Below are 18,708 nucleotides of genomic sequence, written 5' to 3'. Positions count from 1 at the left end.
TTTTTCTATCCAAAATAAAACAAAACAAAAAAAAAAGATTTGGGCTGCACATACACTTTAACCAGTTGCCGACCGCCGCACGCCGATGTACGTCGGTACAATGGCACGGGCAGGCATAAGGACATACATGTACGTTCCTTGCCTCCCGCGGGTCGGGGGGCCGATCGGGCCCCCGCCCGGTGCCTGCGGCGGTCGGTATTCGTACGGGAGCGATCCCGGACGAGGGGACGGCCATTCATTCATGGCCACCCCCTCGCGATCGCTCCCGACGAATAGAAATCCCCGGTGACATCACTTCCTCTCCTGTAATGTAAACACAGGAGAGGAAGTGATGTATTCTCTCCTCCGTGTCGGTATTTTTCGTTCCGACACGGAGGAGAGCGGATCAGTAAGTTGCACCAACACTCTACACACACAGTAGAACATGCCAGGCACACTCACACCCCCCCTTTACCCCCCTTTACCCCCCCAATTACCCCTGCCCCCCAGTCACAGTGACACCAATGTCATTTTTTTTTTTTTTTTTTTGCATTGGTGTCATTTGTGACTGTAATAACTGTTAGGGCAGTTAGAGTTAGCCCCCTTTAGTTCTAATGTACCCCCCTAACCCCCCCAATAAAGGTTTAACCCCGTGATCACCCCCCGTCGCCAGTGTCACTAAGGCTGGGTTCACATTGCAGCGGTTTATGAGAACGAATGTGATTCGCACCGCACTGCAGTGCAAATCACATCCGATCTCTGTGCGATTCGAGTTCAGCCATTCGCCGCACCCGCCGCACCCGCCGCACCCGCCGCAAATTCGCACAGGACCCTTTTTTTGGCCCGCAGCAGAATCGGATCGCATGGGTGTTCACACCATGCGATCCGAGTTTGCAGATCGCACTGCGATATGCGAACTGATCTGGGGGTGTCAGTAACATTTCACTGACACTCCCAGCAGTTCGCATAGGGCAGTGTGAACTGCCGCCGGGAGGCATGCGATGCGGGAACCCGCCGCGCATTCGTGGCGTTCCCGCATCGCTCCAGTGTGAACCCAGCCTAATAAGCGATCGTTTTTCTGATCGCTGTATTAGTGTCACAGGTGACGCTAGTTAGGCAGGTAGGTATTTAGGTTCGCTGCAGCTTTTTATAGCGCCAGGGACCCCCATATACTACCGCATAAAGCCCCCTAATTGCCCCCTAGTTAACCCTTTCACCAGTGATCACCATATAACTGTTACAGGTGACGCTGGTTGGTTAGTTATTTTTTTATAGTTTCAGGGCACCCGCCATTTATTACCTAGTCTCACTAGTGTACCCCTAAATTTAGGGGTGTCTACTTTCCAAAATGGGGTCATTTGGGGGGGGTTTGTGCCATCTTGGCATTTTATGGCCTTCAAAACTGTAACGCCCTTAGAAAGCCTGAAGGCGGTGCTTGGTTTTCGGGGCCCCGTACGCGGCTAGGCTCCCAAAAAGTCCCACATATGTGGTATCCCCATACTCAGGAGAAGCAGCAGAATTTATTTTGGGGTGTCATTTCACATATGCCCATGGCATGCGTGAGCAATATATCATTTAGTGACAACTTTGTGAAAAAAAAAAAAAGTTTGTAATTTTCCCGCAACTTGTGGCAAAATATAAAATATTCCATGGACTCAACATGCCTCTCAGCAAATAGCTTGGGGTGTCTACTTTCTAAAATGGGGTCATTTGTGGGGGTTTTGTGCCATCTTGGCATTTTATGGCCTTCAAAACTGTAATAGGTAGTGAGAAGTGAACTCAAAAATTTACGCCCTTAGAAAGCCTGAAGGCGGTGCTTGGTTTTCGGGGCCCCGTACGCGGCTAGGCTCCCAAAAAGTCCCACATATGTGGTATCCTCGTACTCAGGAGAAGCAGCAGAATTTATTTTGGGGTGTCATTTCACATATGCCCATGGCATGCATGAGCAATATATCATTTAGTGACAACTTTGTTAAAAAAAAAAAAAAAAAAAAAAAGTTTGTAATTTTCCCGCAACTTGTGGCAAAATATAAAATATTCCATGAACTCAACATGCCTCTCAGCAAATAGCTTGGGGTGTCTACTTTCTAAAATGGGGTCATTTGTGGGGGTTTTGTGCCATCTTGGCATTTTATGGCCTTCAAAACTGTAATAGGTAGTGAGAAGTGAACTCAAAAATTTACGCCCTTAGAAAGCCTGAAGGCGGTGCTTGGTTTTCGGGGCCCCGTACGCGGCTAGGCTCCCAAAAAGTCCCACATATGTGGTATCCCCATACTCAGGAGAAGCAGCAGAATTTATTTTGGGGTGTCATTTCACATACGCCCATAGCATGTGTGAGCAATATATCATTTAGTGACAACTTTGTGTAAAAAAAAAAAAAAATTTTTTTTTTTGTCATTATTCAATCGCTTGAGGCAAAAAAATAAAATATTCAATGGGCTCAACATGCCTCTTATCAATTTCCTTAGGGGGTCTACTTTCCAAAATGGGGTCATTTGGGGGGGTTTTGTACTGCCCTGCCATTTTAGCACCTCAAGAAATGAGATAGGCAGTCGTAAACTAAAAGCTGCGTAAATTCCAGAAAACGTACCTTAGTTTGTAGATGTGACAACTTTTGCGCAAACCAATAAATATACAATTATTGACTTTTTTTTTACCAAAGACATGTGGCTAAATACATTTTGGCCTAAATGTATGACTAAAATTGAGTTTATTGGATTTTTCTAATAACAAAAAGTAGAAAATATCATTTTTTTTCAAAATTTGCGGTCTTTTTACGTTTATATCGCAAAAAATAAAAATCGCAGAGGCAATCAAATACCATCAAAAGAAAGCTCTATTTGTGGGAAGAAAAGGACGCAAATTTTGTTTGGGTACAACATTGCATGACCGCGCAATTACCAGTTAAAGCAGCGCAGTGCCAAAGTGTAAAAAGACCTCTGGTCATTTACCAGCAAAATGGTCCGGTCTGAAAGTGGTTAAGTTGTTCTCTTTCTCACCTGTAGGGGGAGCAATAACAATACAAGTGAACCTTTTTCTATAGATCTTTGTTAATACTTGCACTGTGATGTGACTTGCTTGGAATGTAGGAGCTTCAGCTTTCAAATAAACTTTTAACTACCTCTGTCAAGAGATTTATTAGATCTAAAAACTTTTATTAGGCCTCAGGAGGGAGGGAAATGCCCCCTATAAAAAGCATACATAAACAGAAATACGTTTGATAACTAGGAAAGCTTAGGGAGGAAAAAACAATATTCTATCGGGGATGAGTGTGACCCTGTAAAAACTCTAATACAACACATTGGGGATGAGAGGACTAAACTCTTGAATGTAAGTTGTATTCCCAGGCTGTGACTGTGCTTCCAGGTTTTACAGTTCATCCAAATTCTAAATTGCTTCAATTGTAAATTCCAAAAGTCAATATAAAGGAATAGGGGTAAAAAAAAGCACTTGTGGGTTTAACCAATATTTTTTTTTGTATAATGCTCCTTTAACCACCTCAATACAGTGCAGTTACACCCCCTTCCTGACCAGACCAATTTTCAGCTTTCAGCGCTCTCACAGTTTGAATGACAATTACTCAGTCATGCAACACTGTACCCATATGAAACTTGCGTCCTTTTTTCCACACAAATAGAGCTTTCTTTTAGTGGTATTTAATCACTAGTGAGTTTTTTTATTTTTTGTGCTATAAATAAAATAAAACTTAAATTTTGTGAAAAAAATGCCTTTTTCTTTGTTTTTGTCATAAATTTTTGCTAATTTGTAATTTTTCTTCATACATTTTGGCCAAAATTTATACTGCTACCTATCTTTGGTAAAAATAACAAACATTAGTATATATTATTTGGTCTTTGTGAAAGTTATAGAGTCTACAAACTATAGTGGCAATCGCTGAAAATTGATCACATCTGATCAGGCCTTCAGTACATCAGGTGCATCTCATTTCTTGAGACACTAACGAGTCAGGAAAGTTCAAATACCCCCCAAATGACCCCTTTTTACAAAGTAGACATTCCAAGGTATTAAGTAAGTAGCATGGTGAGTTTTTTTAAGTTGTCATTTTTTCCCACAATTCTTTGCAAAATGAAGAATTCTTTTTTATTATTATTTTTTTTTTACAAATTTGTCATATTATCAGGTTATTTCTCACACACAACATATGCATACAACAAATTACACCCCAAAATACATTCTGCTACTCTTCCCGAGTACGGCGAAACCAAATGTGTGAGACTTTTACACAGCCTGGCCACATACAGAGCACCAACATTGATGTAGTACCTTCAGACGTTCTACGAGCAAAAATGACGCATCTCATTTCTCAACCACCTATTACACTTTTGAAGGCCCTGGAGTACCAGGACAATGGAATTTCCCATAAAATGACCCCATTTTGGAAAGCAAACACCCCAACGTATAATCTGTGAGGTATAATGAGTCTTTTGAATGGTTAATTTTTTTCCAGAAGTTTTTGGAATATATGGAAAAAAATTTAAACGCATTTTTTTACACAAAATTGTCAATTTCTAAGATATTTCTAACACATAGCATGTATATAGCAAAAATTACAACCCAAAACACATTCTGCTACTCCTCCCGAGTATGGCGATACCACATGTGTAGGACTTTTACACAGCCTGGTCACATAGAGAGGCCGAACATTGAAGTAGTACGTTCAGGCGTTCTAGGAGCATAAATGACACATCTCATTTCATTCCTACCTATCACACTTTTGAAGGTCCTGGACCACCAGGACAGTGAAATTACCCACAAAATGACCCCATTTTGGAAAGCAAACATCCCAACGTATATTCTATGAGACATGGGCTGCAAATAGGTACTGGGGTACTCTGATGGGCTGGTGACAGGTACTCGGGTACTCTGATGGCCTGGTGACAGGTACTCAGGTACTCTGATGGCCTGGTGACAGGTACTCGGGTACTCTGATGGCCTGGTGACAGGTACTCGGGTACTCTGATGGCCTGGTGACAGGTACTCAGGTACTCTGATGGCCTGGTGACAGGTACTCGGGTACTCTTATGGCCTGGTGACAGGTACTCTGGGTACTCTGATGGCCTGGTGACAGGTACTCGGGGTACTCTGATGGCCTGGTGACAGGTACTCGGGTACTCTGATGGCCTGGTGTCAGGTACTCGGGTACTCTGATGGCCTGGTGTCAGGTACTCTGATGGCTTGGTGACTGGTATTTGGGTACTCTGAAGGGCAGTGACAGGTACTCATATGGACTGTGACAGGTACTCGGGTACTGAGATGAACTGTGACAGGTACTCAGATGAACTGTGACAGGTACTCGGGTACTCAGATGAACTGTGACAGGTACTCGGGTACTCAGATGAACTGTGACAGGTACTCGGGTACTCAGATGAACTGTGACAGGTACTCGGGTACTCAGATGGACTGTGACAGGTACTCGGGTACTCTGATGGGCTGTGACAGCTACTTGGGTACTTTGATGGGCTGTGACAGGTACTCGGGTACTTTGATGGGCTGTGACAGGTACTCGGGTACACTGTTGAACCATGACAGATACTTGGGTACCATGATGGGCTGTGACAGGTACTCGGGTACTCTGATGGACTGTGACAGGTACTCAGGTACTCTGATGGACCGTCACAGGTACTTGGGTACCCTGATGTGCGGTGACAGGTACTTGGGTACCCTGATGTGCCGTGACAGGTACTCGGGTACTCTGATGGGCCGTGACAGGTACTCGGGTACTCTGATGGGCCGTGACAGGTACTCAAATACTCTGATGGACTGTGACAGGTACTCTGATGGACTGTGATTGACAGGTACTATGAGGGGTGGTGACAGGTCCTCTTTATTGGGGGGGCAATCAGTGTGCTTGATGTGTACTGTAGGCGGTAACGAGATGTTACCGCAATCTCCTTCTCACACATTTTAGTGATCGGCTGTGAAAGGATCACAGCCGATCACGTGGGTAAACAGCCGGCCAATGGCTGTTTACCAGCGTCAGTGACGAGCAGTGTTCCCGGGGAACACGCCGCCACCGACGTGCACACGCAGCGCGCATGTGCCGTGCACAGCCGGGGTGTGACCATCTGTGATCGGCCGTGACTTCATCACGGCCGATCACATGGTAATCAGCCATAACCAATGGCTGTTCACCCCCTTCGGTGGCGAGCGGTGTCTCCGTGACACGCCGCCACCGAAGAAACAGGGATGCGCACGCACGATCGCGCGCATTCCCTGTTTATACATACAATAGGTGCGCCGCCTGGCCGTCATTTGACGGCCTGCGGTCAGCATCTAGTTAAGGGGGCGTGATAGGGGGGGTGTGTCCTATGTTTACATACTTTTGCTAACAGGTGTCCCTCATTCCCATCTCAGAAAGTTGGGAGGTATGCAATAGTGATGGTGAGTGTCTCCTGCTGGAACTTCAAAGAAAGGAAGAAAGCAATGGTGTCTGCATGCATTTTTCACCCTAATTTTTAGCAGAGGTTCCCCAAGACTGCAGAACTATTTGTGTTGAAAAGGTTGAGAAAGGCTGCTGTAGAGTGTCTACTGATAACACAGGCAATTTAGCCACCCCCTGGCTACATGGGGCTACGCATTTCCTCCCTCCAGAGGCCTTAATCATAATTGATAAAGCTATGATTAAGCCCCCCTAGAGGGCAGAAACGCGTAAGCTGTTTGTCTTCTGGATTGTTTACCTCTGTCTTTACTAAATAAATAGATTTTCTGATGCGAAGGATCTGAGTTTCTGATTGCTGGTAAAACAGTGCCCACATACACATTTCAATTGTGTATTTAGTGGTTTGCCTGGAGCTCAAATGCAATACAAAAAATTCAAAAATAAGGGCGCCCACAATTAGTGGTACATAATGGTGCCATTTAGTTTGGTAATGGTACCTTAAAGCACCTTTCAAATGCGAGTCAACTCATAATGAACAAATAAAAACCATTTGTGTGTTTTGGTGGACTTCATTGAAAAAAAACAAGGTTCTTGTCCTAATTTTTGTGCATTGCGGTGCATTGTTACCCTATTCAAAATAAAAGACAAGCTTGAAGGGAGACTAAAAATTCCTGTATACTAATATAACTATATAGTAAATGAAGTCTACATAATAAAGTCTACATAAAAATTAATAAGTGGAAGACAATTTGTGTCATTTGTTAGGTTATCCATTAACTATAACATTCTGTTCAGCTTCGATGTCTATCAATATTTAGTTGACTTTTCTTCTTTACTGCTCTTCTGTTCTCTTAAAACTTTATTAGGAAAGTGATTTATATAGCGGCCTTCTGTCATTTCACATGGCTCTTCACACCTTCATGTAAGATTCTTAACCTTTGGTCTCCTGATTTAGTTCAGGCTTCAGGGCTGTATTTGGTGTAAATGTATTTCTAACTGATTTTAGGACTGGGTTACAATCAAGACATGGACACTACCAGCTCTTGGGGAGAAATCAGTTAGAGGGGTACAATTTTAACTAGCCAATGTTCCCAGGAGATTTGGATTTATAGGCTTAAAGGAAATCCATATGAAAAAAAAAATAGTTAAGAGGCCCATGGATTAAGGTCTGGGACAAGGGGTGGGCAGGAGGGGAGGCTGCCCTGGGCACAGTGGTGATTTGGGGAATTTTGTGCTGGCAGGGATGATTTAGAATTTGGAGGATGGATTGTGGGGGGATTGGTACAAGTAGGGATGATTGGGGGATTTGTATTAGGAGGAGAAATTTAGGGGGGGGGGGGGTTAGTGCTAGAAGAGTGGATTTGTGGTGGGAGAGGGAAATTTAGTGGGGGGGAAGGATTTATGCTCAGAGGGAAAAAATTGAGGGGTAGAGGATTTGTGCTAGGAGGGGGGATTTGGGGGAGGGGAGAGGATCTGAGCTAGGAAGGGAGATTTGTACTGGTAGAGGGGATTTTTTGTTTGGGGAGAGTTTTGGCTTGCAAAGGGAATTTATGCCTAGGGGGTAAGTGTGAAGATCAGTGCTTACATTTTTTTGGAGGGGTGGGAGCGGATTTTTGCTGACACGCAGAGCTCATACATCTTGAGGGGGGTGCCTTTTGGCATCTTTGCACTGGGCATTAGATGACCTTGTCCCGGCACTGGTGGAAGGAAAGAAAATCGTTTTATTCCCCCATCAAAACAGTCAGTGTTGATGGGGGAATCCCAGCAGAACACAATGATTACTGCTGGCGGCTATAGCTGCCGGCAGTGATCGCATGAAAAAAATCCGATAGGCTGGTTGTATTGAAGTCGGTCAATTAATCGATTAACCAGTCCCTGCTGAACTAGCTTAGATTCGATCCATCTATGGCCGTTTAGGAATAATGTTTATTATAATCATAAATATAAACTCACATGTTAAAAGATCAAAGGCTTCTTAATAGGTACAGGTACAAGCGATGTGTGTAAGTTGGTCCACCCGACGCGTTTCAACTAAAGAGTCATTATCACCCCAGATGGTGACTCTTTAGTTGAAACGCGTCAGATGGACCCACTTACACAGATAACATGTGAGTTTATATTTATGATTATAATAAATATTATTCCTAAACGGTATCACGCTATGCAAGTTTTTCTCAATTTATTCCGCATGGCATGTGGACACCGAGCCTCTGGCCCTATTAAGGAAAACAATATATAACTTATATATTTAAGTTACTTATATAGTGCCATCAATTTACGCAGCGCTTTACATATACATTCACATCAGTCCCTACCCTCAAGGAGCTTACAATCTAAGGTCCCTAATTCACATTCATACATACTAGGGACAATTTAGACAGGATCCAATTAACCTACCAGCATGTCTTTGGAGTGTGGGAGGAAACCAGGGTACCCGGAGGAAACCCATGCAGACACAGGGAGAATATGCAAACTCCAGGCAGGTAGTGTCATGGTTGGGATTTGAACCAGTGACCCTTCTTGCTGCTAGGTGAGAGTGCTACCCACTACACCACTGTGCCGCCCAAACTTACTTCAGAGTTTGAGAGCAGGATCTCAAATTTTCCGACAACAAAATCCGATCAGTGTTTTTCGATCGTTTGTAGAGAATTCCGATCGGACAAAGTGCCACGCATGCTCAGATCAAATTACGAGACCAAAGCTATTGGCTATTAGCCGCAACGTAGTCCCGTCGTTCCAAACGATCGGATTTTCCTACAAATTTGTCCGACCGTGTGTATGCAACACCAGTTTCAGATAAAATCCGTTGGAAAAAATCAGACGGATTTTGTTGTCAGAATGTCCAACCGTGTGTACAAGGGTTAAGACAAATAGTGCTACACATTTTTACACTTAGTCATTCATGGTAAAAAATAAGTCACTCCCAGTGCTCAGAGGTTCTCCACGGTGGGACAGGACTTTGAAGCAACCAATTCATAAACATCCAGAATGCTTGGCGGATGCAGCCCGCCTCAGATAGGGTAATCCAATATGAAACTACAACATAAAACAAACAAACAGACAAGAGGGTGCAAGTACCTAGTGCATTACCAACATTTTTATTGAAAAATATAAAAATGGTAAAGCGTAGACCCGTGATCCCCAAACTACGACCCTCCAGCTGTTGTGGAACTACGCATCCCATGAGGCATTGTAAAACTCTGACATTAACAGACATGACTAGGCATGATGGGAATTGTAGTTTCTGAACAACTAGTAGGCCGTAGTTTGAAGACCCCTGGCTTAGAGGGTGCGACCCCTAAACGCATTAGCCTGCCAGCATTTCGGGGTGTTGTTGGAGCACGCGTATCCTGCACTGTATGGCCTCTTCTGGTTTACACACTCTTGCACTTTTGTGAGTATCCATTTTTACAAGTTTTATATTTCTCAATAAAAATGTTGGTAATGTACTAGGTGTTTGCTCTCTCTTGCTAAACCCGCATGAGCCATCCTGCCAGGAAGCTTTAACTGTGGACAGCCAATCACAAGTGGTGGAGGCATTCCCTGTTCCTTTGTATACATGAAGCTGCAGTAGAGGGGAATGTCTGTACCACTTATAATTTTTATCCAATTATATGACCTTTTAATAAAACCTGATGGTTAATATTTTTTGACCCGCACCATGTGGAGCTTTCTTTTTTTCTTTTTTGTTCTAAATTCTACAAACCCCTCACCCCTCATTTGGGGTTGTAATTCCAATTGAGCCACATCCGAATTGGACAACCTGAGGAACATTCCGGAGAACCCCCTGTGAGACGCCCCCTACGGTCTTCAGTCGTTTGGAGTCTTCTCAACATCTGGTCGGACCTCCACCAACCTACCATCTGGTCCTAGGTCTGGACCCCAAGCGTTTCCGACTCAACCGTCGTAAGACCGCGTGAGTCCATCATATTCGGTAAGAGTATTCTAACCACCTTTTTGATATCTTCAGACAAGCTGACATATTGGGTTGCACTTGACTAGTGAAACGCCTATCTCTTCTGAAGAAGTTTTATTACACTCTTTGTGCACCAGTCACACTACAGAGGACTTTATTTATTATTATTTGTGATTGTATATGGACTTTCCCCATGTGATTACTGACTTTCCCATGTGATTACTGATCAATTTGATTTTCTGTGATCGTATTCGGATTTTCCTCATGGGATTACACATTCACTTAATAGAAGCGCTACACTATTTACTGTTTTAAATTGTTTAACTTTGTTTGTTTGAAGTGTTGGCAGCTGTTTTTCCACTTGTTTTTTTGTTAGTTTGATACAGCGCGGTGCTTTCCCCTTTTTTCTGTTTTCCACTTATGATTGCCTGCCCGCTGTGACAGCTTCCTGACGGAATAGCTAATGCAGGTTAGGACTTGTGTCCAAACATGCCTGAACTCATACCTAGTGTCCAAACATGCAGTCAAGTAAAGCCCCATACACACGATCGGACTTTGTACAAACTTTCCCGTGGACTTTTGTACAAAGGGAGTGGTCCACAAGTTTGTATTGCATACACACGGTTGGACTTTGCTCCATCGGACTTTTGTTGCCAGAAAGTTTGTCTGTTCGCACAGCCAACAAAAGTCCGATGAAAACGGAAAAAGTTTGTCCGATGGAGCGTACACACAGTCGGATGTTGCTCCAAAACAGCTAATTTGCATGTTTGTTGTCAAAAAGTCCGACCGTGTGTACGGGCCTTAAGTCACACGTGAGGCATGCATTAGAAAAAGAGGACGAAGTCCCTAGAAATGCATCATGCACACCCCTCTTCTGATATCCACCAGGCATTTTGGCAGCTGTCATCCTTGCATGCAGCTAAGAATGTCGCTGCTAATATTTAAAGACAAAGAAATTTCTCAGTGGGATTTTTAAGGGAACAGACAACTATTGAATGTACTAGGTGTTTATTAAAGTGAAAAAGGGGGTATGTAGGTAGACAGCCTACAAGTATGTGAAAAGGATAACAATATACAATAAAAAGGTATACAGGATGCAAACACAATGCACACAAACACAGATACAGCTATAACAATTCCGACACGTGTTTCGAGTGTATACTCTTCATCAGGGATTGAGGATCAGAATATGCAAATGTATCTATAAAGAAAAAATATGGTAAACAAGACAAAACTGGTACATATATGAAGATGAGTACCAAGAAGGGTACCCCAGTGCATATACAAATTGGATAAATTGAAGCATAAATACTGACCCTGTGTTGTATAAAGCAAATATCAAGGTGCATCCAATACTAAAAGCAGGAGAAACACAATGCAGGAGGTATAAGAACAAATGCGGGATCGCTGCTTGACACTGAGGGCCCAAAACCCAGGACTGGGGGCAAGGTCCGTCAGGCCCCCCCAAACCCCAACACACACCAAACAGTTACTCTCCAACAGAGGGCGTCGATATGGTCTCTCCAGGGGGGACACCCAGCCAGCCAAAGGTCCTAGACTGTAGAGAGAGAGGGTAAAGGGTATAGTAAGACAATAAGGAGTAGAAGCAATGGTGAAAGAGGTGAGTGGCAAGCCGGCTATGCTGCAATAGTGTATTAGCAGCGAGACGTAGGGGTGAGTCCCCCCTGGATAAAGCCAGGCATACATCGGGGTCTGTCCCATAGCCGTAAATGTGGGAGGGAGTAGGGAGATATAGGTAAATGGAGCAAAAAGGTACCTGGTATGGCACAAGGCAGGGTGCTGAAAGTGGCCGGGTGTTGGTTCAGCAGATGATGGAGGTAAACCGTTGTGCTGAAGATAGGTGGTGGGGGGGGATTTGAATATATATATTTTTTTGTTTGTGTGGGTTCTGGCCAGGAGCAAAGCCCAGACCTGAAAAAGTAATGATGGTTGCGATTAAAGAAAAAATAAAAATAAATAAAATAATTAAAATGTAATATTTTATTTATACCTTGAGGTGGCTGGCTCCCTGGCATGCTCGGTCATCCATGGTCTTTGCTCAGTGATGCCCACAGCCTCGCACTGATCACAGCTGTTTGGTCTCACGTGTTCCCTATCCATGCTGTTTCATGCTAACTTCAATGTAAGTGTGCTACTTATATATTTATACTTGTTAAAAAAAGAAATAAGTGCAGCACAATAACAGAAAGAGGTCCACAATTATAAAGTTCACTGAGGTACTACAAGTCCCAGGATGGACATTTTAGAAGACATTGTGAAAAATGTAATCCAATCAACAGAAATCCAAGAGGCATACCCTCCACCGGCTGTTATATAATGCGCTTACCAGATCAGATGGACCCCTGAATTAACCGGAAGTCAAACACACTTGTTTCCACAGTTTCATCAGATTTGGCGTCCTGTCAGATTGTGTAACGGAAGTGACGTTCCGTTGCTGCCATCCTACTACACCCCGCACTCCTCCATAGTTAGGGTTGCCACCTCTCCGGGATTCTCCTGGACAGTTCAGGTTTGGAATCATGTGTCCGGGTTTCAAAGTGCTTGAAACCCGGACACATTATTCAGACTGGACTATGGCTTCTGCCAGACTGCTGCAGAGGAAGATCAGGTTCCCTTTGCCAGGCAGGAAGGTGCTGTGTGGAAGAGACATGCCAATCTCAGGACTGAATGGACAGAAAATCATGATCTAGCGTGGAATAATTGAGGTGGCCCCATGAGTCATGTGTCATGCACTAAATAGAGGTCTTCAACAGATATCAAATTTTCTGTGGTTTCTAGTAGAGCTTGCTATGTAAACAGAAGTTTCTCTTGCTAAAAGACCTATATTTTAAACAGATTTATGTTTGAAATGTTCTTTTCAACAGAAGCTTACTGGAAGGAGTGTCAGCATAAGACTCAGGGTATTGCTAAAGAACAATAAAGAAGCATGCTCACTATTAGGGATGAGCTTCGTGTTCGAGTCGAACATACGTTCGACTCGAACATCGGCTGTTCGCCCGTTCGGCGAAGTCCGAACGTTTTGGTCCGTTCGCGCCAAATTCGTGTGGCGCTCACGGCCCACAATGCACTGCGATGGCGCAGTGCATTGCTGGCTCATGATTGGCCAAGCATGCACTGTGACCCCGCATGCTTGGCCAATCGCAGCGCCAGCAGCGAGGAGAGCCATGATTGGCCACAGGCAGGATGCCTGTGGCCAATCATAGCTCAGGCTGTGTAGTGCACGCCCCACACTATATAAGGCCGCCAGCGCGGCGGCCTTGTGTAGTGTGTTGGCGTCTGAAGCAGTGGGTGTTCTGTGTACCTTCAACACAGTACACACCGATCATTTTCAGCCGATTTTTGATCTTGCTGTTGTGTAGTGGTTGTTGTCTGCGTGCCCTGACCGCAGTATACACCGCTATATTCACCTCACCTATATAGCTAGTGATCTATCTTTTATAATAGAGCTTGCAGTCAGTAGTGTTAGGGGCTTGTGCGTGCTGTCTGCGTGCTCTGTACCCAGTACATACCGCTATATCCACCTACATAGCTCTTCTCTATTTGAGCCCACTTGCCATCTGCAGGAGTTATTGGAAGTTGTGTGTGCCTCCAGCACAGCACAGTATACATCTGTATATACCCCTTTATCTCTGGTGTTCTATAATAAAGGCATCTGCAGGAGTTAGTGGGTGTTGTTTGCCTCTAGCACAATATACACTACCCAACTGCTTTTTTACCCAACTCCCTTCAGGCCATTACCATGTCTGGAAGGCCAGCAAGGAGAGGCAGACAGGCGCGAGCCGATAAAAGAGGGCAAGCAGGCTCTGTGTCTAGAGACAACAGTGCTGGTTGTGGACGCGGTGCATTGTCATCAGCACGTGGCCATGGGACATGCTTGTCCTTCTTTTCGGCAGCTGGACATGTTGAGCCGCAACATGCCAACGACTTGGTAGAGTGGATGACCAAGCCCTCTTTATCCTCCTCATCCTCTCTCACCCAGTCTCAGGGTACTAGCAAAGCAGCTGCCAACGCATCGTCTTCCCTCCTCTCAATGTCATCATCAGTGACTCCTTCCCTAGAACCACCACGTCCTCCTGAGGAGTCTCCTGAACTCTTTGAGCACAGTGTTGGGTACTGTCAGTACTAGAATCCCTTTAGGACCCAGCACAACTCACCTGACACAGCCTGTGTCTGGGAAACAACAGTGATTGGCCAGCTCACGTTTAAATCACCTGTATCAGCATTCAGTCAGCGCTCGTGTTAGAGTTCACTTGTGTTTGATCCAGCTGATATTTGCTCTGTGACTTTCTTGTTTGACCCGGCTTGTTTGACCTTCCTTGCTTGCTTCTGATTCTGTACCGTTTGGATTCTGATCTACCTGTGTATGACCCAGCTTGCCTAGACTACGCTTTGCCTGATTCTACTAGTACCCACATCTGCAGCAGTGAACCACAAGGTCCAGCAATCATCTATCCTCATCTACAACAGTGAACTACAAGGTCCAGCACTCATCTACCCTCATCTACAGCAGTGAACTACAAGGTCCAGCAATCACCTACCTTCGTCTGCAGCGGTGTACTACAAGTCCCAGCTGACCTGCTCTGCTTAGACCTGCTCACGGTATGTGCTTTGAACTCTTTGTATAATCAGCACACCTGAACTGTTACTTGTTATCTGCACCTAGCCTGACATTAACACGAGCCAATACATAAAGGGAAACCTATCATGAATCCTGAACAGGCTCAGTTGTTTACACAAGAACTTTGCCGTTTATCGCATCAAGTTCAGGAAATGGCCACAGAGCTCACCAAGGTGCAATCTCCTTCTACTACCACCTTTACTAAAACTCCATCTGAACCAAAAATTCCTTTGCCCGACCGGTTTTCTGGTGACCGTAAAGCGTTTTGCAACTTTAAAAACAGCTGCAAATTATATTTCAAGTTGAGGCCATCCTCGTCTGGCCCTGAAACTCAGAGGGTTCAAATCATTATCTCTCTACTACAGGGTGACCCCCAGGCTTGGGCCTTTAACCTGGAACCTAACCATCCAGCCTTACTAACAGTAGATGCCTTCTTTGAAGCCCTTGGGTTGCTATATGATGATCCAGATCGTGCTGCTACTGCAGAATCGACCCTGCGTAACTTAAAACAAGGAACTACCACAGCTGAAATGTATTGCTCAGAGTTTCGCAGGTGGGCCCCGGAATCTGGCTGGAATGATGCAGCTCTCCGCAGCCAGTTTAGAATTGGCCTTTCAGATGCGATTAAAGACGCTCTGGTCAACTTCTCCTATCCAGCCTCACTGGAGGAGGCTATGTGTCTAGCTATTAGAATTGACCGCCGCCAGCGAGAGAGGAGGCGAGAACAAACGATGGCTGTGGCAAACTGTATACCTTCCTTACCACCTGATTATTCCATCTCCAGTGCCAAATCTGAGGAAGAACCTATGCAGTTAGGCTCCACCCGGTTATCGGCCCAGGAACACAAACGCAGGCGTAATATGGGACTCTGCTTATACTGTGGCCTCAAGGGTCATATGCTCCGTTCGTGCCCTACACGTCCGGGAAACGCCAGGACCTAGGTGATTGCGGGGAGGTCACCTTAGGTCTACTCTCATCTCCCCAGGGGGACAATCGTATACTTTTACCCGCTGTCATTCACTTTGGGACAGGGGCTCATGAACTGCTGGCCTTGGTGGATTCTGGAGCAGCTGAGAATTTTATTGATAAAACTCTGATCACCTCTTTGTCCCTGGAAACTCATGCTCTAGATTGTCCAGTCCGCCTGATCTCTGTGGATAATCGGCCTCTCTCACAAGACCTAGTGCTCCAATCCACCAACCCTTTCCAGTTACAATTAGGGGCTTTGCATTGGGAGAAGATTTCTTGTCTTGTCATTGACTCTCCATCCACTCCTTTGATCCTAGGCCTTCCTTGGCTTCAGAAGCACAATCCTGTAATTGACTGGCCAACAAGAGATATTCTGGCTTGGTCCAATCAGTGTAAAAAGAGCTGCATCCAGCACCCTGTTCGACTTGATACCTGTCAAGTGGGAATAGAACAGATTCCACTTTGTTATAAGGACTTTCGGGATGTGTTTTCTAAAGGAATTGCTGACACTTTACCTCCTCATCGCAGTTATGATTGTCCCATTGACCTCTTGCCTGACACTACACCTCCTCGAGGGAGAGTCTTTCCACTGTCTGAACCAGAGAATCTTGCTTTGCAAGAATACATCCAGGAAAACCTAGCTAAGGGTTTCATCCGTCCCTCCACTTCTCCCGCAGGAGCAGGATGCTTCTTTGTCCCGAAGAAGGATGGAGGACTGCGACTTTGTGTTGATTACAGAGGCCTAAATAAAATAACCATTCCCAATCGGTATCCTCTCCCTCTCATCACAGAGTTGTTCTCTCAAATCCAGGGAGCCAAAATCTTCTCCAAACTGGATTTAAGGGGAGCCTATAATCTGGTGCGAATCCGTGCAGGCGATGAATGGAAGACGGCCTTTAACACCAAGGATGGTCATTATGAATGTCTTGTCATGCCTTTCGGCCTCAGGAATGCACCAGCCGTCTTTCAGAACTTCATGAATGACATTTTCCGTGACATGATGGGTCGCTTCATGCTTGTTTATTTAGACGATATTTTGATTTACTCTCCCAATCTTGAAACACATCAGAAGCATGTCTGCTCGGTATTAGCCCGACTAAAGACTCACTCCCTTTTTGTAAAGCCTGAAAAATGTCTTTTCCATGTTAAACAAGTACCTTTCCTGGGTTATCTAATTTCTGACACAGGCCTCACCATGGACCCAGCCAAGGTTCAAGCCATTCTAGACTGGGCACCACCTTCAGACCTGAAGGCAGTTCAACGCTTCCTGGGCTTTGCAAATTTCTATCGAAAATTCATTAAGAACTTTGCCACCATTGCACATCCCATCACCTCTCTCACCAGGAAGACTCCTAGTACATTTAAATGGACTACTGAAGCCCAGGCAGCCTTCACCCAGTTAAAGAAAGCCTTTACCTCTGCACCAATTCTACGCCATCCTGTTCCTGAGCTACCTTTTATTGTAGAGGTAGATGCATCTGAAGTAGGAGTGGGGGCGCTTTTGTCACAAAAAGATCCTGTAAGTGCTGCCATCCACCCTTGTGCCTTCTTGTCCCGTAAATATTCCCCAGCAGAACGCAATTACGATATAGGCAACAGAGAACTTTTAGCCATAAAGCTAGCTTTAGAGGAATGGAGACATTGGCTGGAGGGAGCTCGCTATCCATTCATAGTTCTGACTGACCACAAAAACCTTGAATATATCCGTTCTGCTAAAAGACTGAACTCGCGTCAAGCCAGGTGGTCATTGTTCTTCTCCAGATTTGACTTTACAATTTCTTATTTACCAGGTCCAAAAAACATTAAGGCCGATGCCTTGTCTCGCAGTTTTTTATCAGAGTCTCCTCCTCCGCTTCCTCCTCAACCCATTATCTCTGAGGATAGGATTTTGGCTTTTACCCAGACTGACATCTCTGAGGCCTTGTTACCAGCACAGGCTGAAGCCCCTCCCTCCACTCCCCCTGGTATGCTCTTTGTGCCCCTGGCTCTTCGTTTGCAGGTATTGCAACAAGTACATGCATCAAAACCTGCAGCACATCCAGGGTTTAGACAAACTTTTGAGATTGTCTCTCGCAACCTCTGGTGGCCATCGCTTAGGCAGGATGTGTTAGCCTTCGTCCAGGCCTGTGAAGTTTGCGCCAGAAGCAAGAGCAGTACCTCTAAGCCCCCCGGTCTCCTTCGTCCTCTACCAATACCTACCTGTCCCTGGACCCATTTATCTATGGACTTTATCACAGACTTGCCTCTGTCCCAGGGATGTTCCACGATCTGGGTGGTGGTAGACAGGTTCAGTAAAATGGCCCACTTTGTTCCGCTTCCGAAGCTTCCATCTGCTAAAGAACTGGCATCTTTATTCATTAAGCACATTTTCAGGCTCCATGGGGCACCAGTTAACATTGTCTCTGACCGTGGCTCTCAGTTTATAGCTCAGTTTTGGAAGGCCCTTTGCTCTCAGCTGGGGATTAAATTATCATATTCTTCAGCATATCATCCTGAGACTAATGGCCAAACAGAAAGGACTAATCAGACTCTAGAGAAGATGGTACGTTGTCTGATGGCCAAAGATGAGGTGGAGTGGGTCAACATCCTTCCATGGGCAGAGTTTGCCTTTAATAATTGTGCCAGCACATCTACAGGGACCTCTCCTTTCTTTTGTGTTTACGGGTTGCATCCTCGTGTGTGCTCCTTTGATCTTCCGCCCTCTGATGTTCCAGATGCCAACACCACGATTGAACATTTCTCCAAAATCTGGTCCGATGTAAATCATGCTATTTCCCGCTCTGTGCAGGCTTTTAAGAAAACTGC

This window comes from Lithobates pipiens, unplaced genomic scaffold (assembly GCF_037356315.1).
Source record: "Lithobates pipiens isolate NorthernLeopardFrog02 unplaced genomic scaffold, aLitPip1_a1.2 Scaffold_28, whole genome shotgun sequence".
In the NCBI taxonomy this organism is placed as follows: Eukaryota; Metazoa; Chordata; class Amphibia; order Anura; family Ranidae; genus Lithobates; species Lithobates pipiens.
This window is presented reverse-complemented; position numbering follows the sequence as displayed.